This window comes from Chionomys nivalis, chromosome 9 (genome assembly GCF_950005125.1).
Source record: "Chionomys nivalis chromosome 9, mChiNiv1.1, whole genome shotgun sequence".
In the NCBI taxonomy this organism is placed as follows: domain Eukaryota; kingdom Metazoa; phylum Chordata; class Mammalia; order Rodentia; family Cricetidae; genus Chionomys; species Chionomys nivalis.
In genome coordinates, this window is record NC_080094.1 from 8,028,673 (window position 1) to 8,036,877 (window position 8,205).

Consider the following 8,205-nt stretch of genomic DNA (forward strand, 5'->3'; position numbering starts at 1 on the left):
CAGGTAACTCTAAAGCTAAGCTAGAATGGACAGGCATTCATGGCAGGGGAATCCTTCCTTTTACGAGCTGCTATTGAAGTGGCACATGCCTTTAATCCCAGCACTCAAATAGATAGACAGACAGACAGAAAAATAAATAGATGATAGATAGAAAGATAGATAGATAGAAAGATAGATAGATAGATAGATAGATGGATGGATGGATGGATGGATGGATGGATGGATGGATGGAAGTACTTTCTGTGTGTTCATGTATGCAGCTATTCCCCTGGTCACAGGCTGACAGACAGCAGGAGTTCAGGCTGCAGTGCAGAACCTGCATGGCTGTTAATAAAGTGTGCAGGAGCACTGTCCTGTCGAGAATCTACCAAGTCCTAATACAGATACATGGTCATGCTTTGCCTCCATCCCCCTTGCTTTGAGTCTCCTGTAGACTTACAATAATGCATGTGGAGAAGGCTCAGTCACGAAGGCACCATGCGAATCTCAGAACACAGTCCTCCTTGATCTTAAACATCAGACCTGAGATCTCTATTTGAGCATCATCCACAAGATTTTCTCCTTCTCAGTCTGCAGCTTTGGTGCCATATGAGACAGCGCTACTCTCCCTTTGCTAACACCAACAGTTGTACAGAATATGTTTGGTCCAGGATTCACTCAGGCACAGAAGCCAGGAGCCACACAGAACATTTTATATGCCAGAAACAGAACCTCATCCTTCCACAGGCAAAGCTCCTTTGACATCAACAGAAAGCTGGAATGAAAGATTAAACGGTGGATAACACATATCAACCCATCCCCCACCAACGGCATAGAAAGAGATTCCCTGGCAGCAACCTGAGTTTGGCAGGCAGCTAACTAGAAGAACTTTGATTTGTCCATCCAACAACAACACTGCCTAGGAATAAGAAATGAAAAGGGGAGAGGAGGAGAGGAAGGACAGAAAGAGATGAATGAGAGAGAGGGAGGGAAAAAGGAGAGAGGGGAGGGAAGAAAGAGTGTATGGTGGAGGGAGGGGAGGAAGAAGACAGTTTACCCAAATACCTTGTGAACGTGGTTCACAGATTGTTAGCATTCAAGCAAAAGCCATCTAGATGACTTTAAAATGCTTTGTCAACACTTTTATGCTTGCTTAGGGACTCTGTGGTGGCAAAGGGGGAGACGATGCCCTCCCTAGCCATTGCTGAGGAAAGCTGGAATTTGCATATTTATTGCTGCAGGAGCCTAACTTTCTTTTTATGGTGCTTCCTGACACAGATGGGGCAGAAGTGCGAGCAGTAGGGAAGCCATTTGTTTCTTCCACATTGGTTGAAACTCTATTCAGGAGGAACGTTTTCCGACTTTCAGGAGAGATCAGACAGGATTCACAACTGCCGCCCCAGGCGAGTGGGACTGTCTGCCGGGATCACGCTTGTGCCGCTTGGCAAACAGATGGTGCAAAACAGCTAAGTCATCGTTTCTTTACAGGCATTCCAGAACGAGCTGGCTGCAGGATAATAGGCTCAGCAGACATATAAGTAGAGAACTCTGCCTACACTGTGGGCATCTAGAAAGGTACAACTGTGCTTGTACTTAAGGTCTCTGAAAAGTCCCCTACCTGGAAAGAGTTTGATTTTACTTTACTGAGACTTTTTTTCAATCCTGTGTGAATACAAAACATTGTTCAATGACCCATTAATGTTTTTAAATTTCAATTCCTCTACTATCTTTATTTTTGAGGACTTCATATGTGTTTGCAAAATATGATCTTATCTGTTCACCATTTCCCTCTTCAATCCTCCCCATATTCTCCCAATATGCTTTCTCCCAAACTTCCCATCTTTCTTCTATAGCCCTCCATGTCCAGTGGATATTGTTACTATGTGCTTGATACGAGGCATTCATTGGATCATGGGAAACCTCCCAGTGACCACATCCTCAAAAGAGAATGACTCTGTCTCCCCTGGCAGATATCCATGGCAAATAGCTCCTCAGTAAGGGCTGGGGATAGAGGATCGTCTGCTGGTTTCTGCTGGGATTTAGGCTGATTTGATCCTGTATTGTTCTTGTACAAGTATCACATGTGCTAAGAGTCCATGAACATGGTAACAGTATCATGACCTCATGGCCAAGGACAGCATCTCACAGCACCCCTCCTGTTCTCTGTTCCTTGCATTTCTCCCGCCTCCTCTTCTGGAATGTTCACTGACTCTTGATGGTGGTAGGGTTGATGTGGATGTTCTGCTTGGAACCAAGGACCGTCTCTGATTCATTTTTGCATGAAGTCCTGAGTTCTATTTGGCAGACATAATCACATCCCAAGGTCCTGGGGATCAGGCCTACAGTACAGGACTCTGCTCTGGTCATAATTCAGCCCTTAAAAGCTCAGCTACCTGTTGCTGGCTCTTCTTGTTCTTTAACAGACCACATTGCTCAACAACTATAAATGTCTTTCCACTTAAAAGCCATGCATAGGTCTCCCCTAATAGACACATGTGCGCTGCTGAGAGACAGATGATCAGAAACCTGATATTTGTTTAGTGGACTTGGATCAGCATCCTTACAGAGGCAACTCAAGAAGGAAGGATTTGCTTTGTCTCATGGTTTGAAGGGCACAGTACATCATGGCAGTGGGCACTTGGGCAACTGGTCACATTGTGCTCATCATCAAGAAGCAGAGAGGGGTAAATGCTTATGACCAGCTTGTTTTCTCCTTCCTGTTCAGTCTGTGACTCTAGATCATGAGATGGCACTTCAGTGTTTAGCAGAGATCTCCTTCCTCAGGTAAAATTCTCGGGAAGCACCTTCAGACACACAGGGGTATATCTTCTAGGTAATTCTCCATGCACTCATGTTGATAATGATGAGGGACCATCATTTAAAGCTAGTACATATTTTGGAGGGGTCTTGTTTTCAAATAAACATAAGCAGACCTATTTTTTAGTGATCTATAAATATGGAGACTAAAATGTTGAGATTTAAAATGGAAAAAATGTCTCAATTTAGGGCATATTCATCTTTGTTCTAATATAAAAGCAGAAAACCAGTGTATGCTCCTGATTTGGACCTTGGGATTTCAGTCCGGTGCTCCAATGTGGGTCTCTGTCTCTGTCTCCTTTCATCGCCTGATGAAGGTTAATATCCAGGAGGATGACTATATGTTTTTCTTTGGGTTCACCTTCTTATTTAACTTCTCTAGGATCACGAATTATAGGCTCAATGTCCTTTATTTATGGCTAGAAACCTATTATGAGTGAGTACATCCCATGTTCCTCTTTTTGGGTCTGGCTTACCTCATTCAGGATAGTGTTTTCTATTTCCATCCATTTGTATCCAAAATTCAAGATGTCATTGTTTTTTACTGCTGAGTAGTACTCTAATATGTATATACTCCATACTTTCTTCATCCATTCTTCCATTGAAGGGCATCTAGGTTGTTTCCAGGTTCTGGCTATTACAAACAATGCTGCTATGAACATAGTTGAGCATATACTATCTAAAGTGGCCATCTCCTTACCAGCTCAAGAAAGGAACTGATCTAAGTCACTTGAAGAAAATGGGAGGAGACATTTACTATCTCAAGCTTACTAAGAGGATATCTGTTGACTTTCCTTGGCTCCTGAGCTGGAAGCAGAAGTCGGGGACCATCTTCCCGTCACGTGAGCTGCCAAAGCATCCGACTTCAGTCGAAAGCAGATAATTACCTGCTCCATGACTACATCGCTACATCTTCAACACGGAGAATGCACTCACATTTTATGATGCCCATTTCACGACCTTACCATCTGTTTCCGTCTGTGGAATATTTCAAACGACCAAATAGCATTAAATTCATCTAAAGGAGTTTCTTTATTAGTTATAAACTTTTACAATTCAATTTAAAAAGTTTATAGTCCTTAACGCTGTGGGAACTGCCATTTCCCCAAGCACCATCCGGCTCTTTATCACTGGGGGCTGACAGCAGTTCTGACCTTTGTGAATATCTTCACTGAAAGAGGAAGATTTGAAAACTTATAACAAATGACCAAGGCTCTTATGGATATTCTAATGTGCAATAGTTAAAACAGGTTATGGTTATTAGAGCCTGGAAAACGATGCCTTATTGCTTTTTGATTGCTCCCCAGGAGCAGGTGGTTTTTACTGACAAAATATTTCCTTGTGAGTTTTAGAACTCACAGAACCAGTGGAACTGTCCAGGAGGACCCTGGACGACACCTGCTCAGCACATCGTGGAAGAGACACACAAACTCTGGTAGAGTCGGCTGATGCCAGGGAAGGAGGAGCAGAGCTGGCCCTTTCCACTCCCGGAGCCTTTCCTGTTGGGGCTCCGGGGTGGGGGTGCGGGGCAGTCTAAAACACCAAATATGTTTCCTGTTGGTTGTAGCTAAGGGAATACTAGCCTTGAGGATTTGTGCAAGGGCAGCCTTGCTCATGCAAATCAAGAAACAGGGAGTTTGAAGAAGACAGCTCAGTGGAAACAGTGCCTCACAATTAGGAAGACTTATCCCCAGCACCCACGCAAACGTAGGGTGTGGCAGCACACTTCTGCGTTCCCAGCACGGCAGAGGCAGAGACAGTAGGAACTCTGGGGACCACTGGTTAAAGGATCCAACTGAAATGATGGGCCCCAGCCTCAGTGAGAGATCCTGTCTCAAAATGTAAGGTGGAGAACGCTGGAAGAGGGCACTTGGTGTGGACGTCTGGCCTCCATACGCACACGCACATGTAAGCATACCTCACACATATATGTATTCATATACGTATGCCACACAGGGAGGAAAAAAGACAAAATCAAATGAGAATACCATGACCAATGGAGGAGAGAGCTCTCATCTCACAGAAATCCTGCATGGCATCTCCATGAGGGAAGCTCAGACTCAGACATGAAATCAGATGACTATTATCTCATGACACCTAGCAACTAAATCCTGTTATGCCAGATTATTAAAAATGTCTTTCAGAAACTCGTACTGCAAAATATAGTGACGTCCATGAGGGATCACCAAACACTCATTTGCTCTGGGTCAACAAACTTCAAAATTCAAAAGAGTTTATTTATTTATATAAATTTAACTTCTCCTTGGACATAAGTTTATTATACAAGATGACCATGTTGACAGCAAGCATAAAAAAATACAAAAAAATTAAATAAATCAATATAGTGCTTAACAAATACATCATCTGACCTGGCAAGAGAATATTTCATTATCTTCACTGAAGACGCAGTCTAGTAATCCCTAGGTTCTGCGGGTTGGACCCAATCATTCTGGCCAGTTTGCCAAGGAGAAAGCTGTAATCCTATTTGTGAATCTGATTGGCTACTGGGAACCTGGGCTGTTTTTCAGGCACACAGTTTGTTTACTTCTAGGAATAATAATTGTTTTGCATCTGTGGCAGAGAGAAATTTGCATAGCCCATCTCCAGAGAAAATTTATTGGAAGAAATAATCTGTGAACTAGATCTCTGATTCCAGGACCTTGGGGGAGTTGAGATTTATATTGTGTGATTCAATGAGCATTGGCATTTTCATTTTGTTTGTTTTTCAGCCTGATACCATCAAAAGAAAAAAATAAAAAAATCGATATTGGGGATGGGCCAAAGCTTCTGAGTAAATGTAAAATATAAAGTCATAAGGCAAAAAAAAATCATTCGAATTAATAAAAAAAACCTAGAACCACAAGATAAAAAGAAACAAGCATATGCAAAATAAGCATTCTTTGAATATATACTGGTGCCTTTTTTAAAACCTTACTATATAAAATTATAAAAGTTAGTCATACAGTACATTGGCTTTATAACAGTAGAACATTAAACTGGGGAGGGGGTCTTCTAAGCACGGGGTGATTGCGCAGACTGTATGCCCATGGAGGCAGCCCTGAAAACATGGGTTCATCCTTCATGGCAATTAACTCCAAAGGGAGGATGTTCATGGGAGCCTGTGAATGTTTATCAAAAAATTATGCAAATGCCTTTCTGATAGCATCACATGCTGCTTTCTCCTGGCATGTCAGCCATGTTGGTTAAAGTCCACAGGGATTTAAAACAGTGTTCTGCAGTCACTGGCATCCTTCTAATTCCACTGTTTCCAGTTTGGAAAAGAAAACAGAATAATTGTGTCTGCTGATGGCCTCTCCTCTGTGGACCCCCATGTGTCTCCTGATTGCTAGAACACTTTCTCCAGCCTTCCTTCCTAGCTAAGCATCCTTCAGGAACCCTGAAACACAAACATCTCCCCAGTTCTCTTCCATCCTTGGCATGTAATGGGTGTGTTATTCTTTCCTGGTTACTGTGACAAAACACTTAACAAAAGAAAATTAGCAAAAGGAGGGTTAGTTTGGGATCACAGTTGGAGGGTACAGTCGTGCAGGGAAGGCTTTGTATCAGGAGTGTGAGGAGATCAGTTACATTGCATTCATAATCAGGAAGTCAAAAAAGAACACTGGTGCCCAGCTTAACTTCTTCTGTGTCAAATACATGTTTACTGAGTGACTGGGAAAGTCAGTGGGTGGGTAAGTATTTAATTATATGTCAATAATTAATATTGACTGTCAACTTGACAGGACCTAGAATCACCCAGGAGACAGGTCTCTGTGCACATCTTTGAGGGATTTTTTTTTCTTTGAAGTTGGGTTCATAGGTAAGATGACTGTGACCAGCACAGTTCTGTGGGCTGGGACCTGGACTGTGTAACTCCCGCACAGCACCGCTTTAGTGAATTGCATCCTCTCCCAAAGACTCGGCCATCAGGAGCAAACAGTGCCTTCTTTGAAAGAAAAAAAAAGGGGTGATCTTTGTAGAGGGAATTAAGTCAAATAGTTGAAGCACTACAGGTGAGGACCAGCATAAGACATGATGACCTATGTTATTATAAGACTCTGAAAAGCAAAAGGCATGCAGAAACATGGCCAAGAGAACACTTGAAGACAGATGTAGATGTGGAAGTCATGGGGCCAAACGCCAACCACTGTGACTCGCATGTGAACTGTGCCCCAAGGACTCAAGCAGTTGAACACCACTGGTCCCCAAATGATGACGCTGTTGCAAAAGGTTGCAGAACCTTCAGGAAGTAGAACCTCACTGGAGGAAGTGGGTCACTTCCTCCCCTCCACCAAGGGGAGGGCCTTGAGGTTTTATAGCCTACTTCCACTTCCTGTTCACTCTCTGCTTCCTGACTGCAGATGCCACGTGACCAAAACTTCTGTTGTCATCAATTTCCTCCCATGATAGCATTTCCCGTTGACATATGAGCCAGGATAAACCCTTCCCCTTTCAGTTGTTTGGTGCTAAAGGTTTTGTCACAACTATGAGAAAAGGAACTGATAAACCTAGGGGACGGTAGGAGCCAACCAAGGTTGCAGGCAGAAGAAAGGCTCTTCTTTGGAGACTTTGAACAAAACATGACTCTGTCCACACTGTGATTTTCAATGTCCAGCTTCCAGAATTGAGAGATAACAAATTTCTGTTACTCTAAACCATTAGGTCAGCAAGCCATCGGTAGTGGCATCCCCTACAAAGCCAGCATAGAGTGTGTTCTCTTAGAATGAGCTAGAATGAGGCTACTAACAAAAATAAACATTCAACTGACTATGTACAATAATATCTGGTTACTCTGAGTTCTGTGATCTGTCATCTGATAGAAATTGTTCAACACTCTGTTAAATCTTTAAGAAAGAGGGAAAAGCAAATACATTTCTAATATAAGTATTTTCCCCATGCTGTATGAGAAATACTATTACTGAAAATCTATTTGGTTCTTTTATCTGAAACCTAAAGTTAACTGGACATCTTGTATTTTATTTGTATAATAATATACCTCAGTAATTAGTAACAAGGCAGGATTTGTCTCAGGTAGGGAATTGACACAAACACCTGCTCCAAAGAAGAGATATGTGAACAGGGGAGCTGTGATGTAGGTGGGCCCTCTGTCTATGTGTTACTTTCATTGGTTAATAAAGAAATTGCTTGGCCTGATAGATCAGAACATAGGTGGGTTGAGTAGACAGAACAGAATGCTGGGAAGAAGGGAAGTGAGTCAGTCGCCATGATTCCCCGACCCAAGACAGACATAGGCTAAAATCCTTCCCAGTAAGCCGCCACCTCATGGTGCTACACAGATTATTAGAAATGGGTTAATCAAGATGTGAGAGTTAGCCAGTAAGAGGCTGGAGCTAGTAGGCCAAACAGTGTTTAAATGAATACAATTTGTGTGTTGTTATTTCGGGTGTA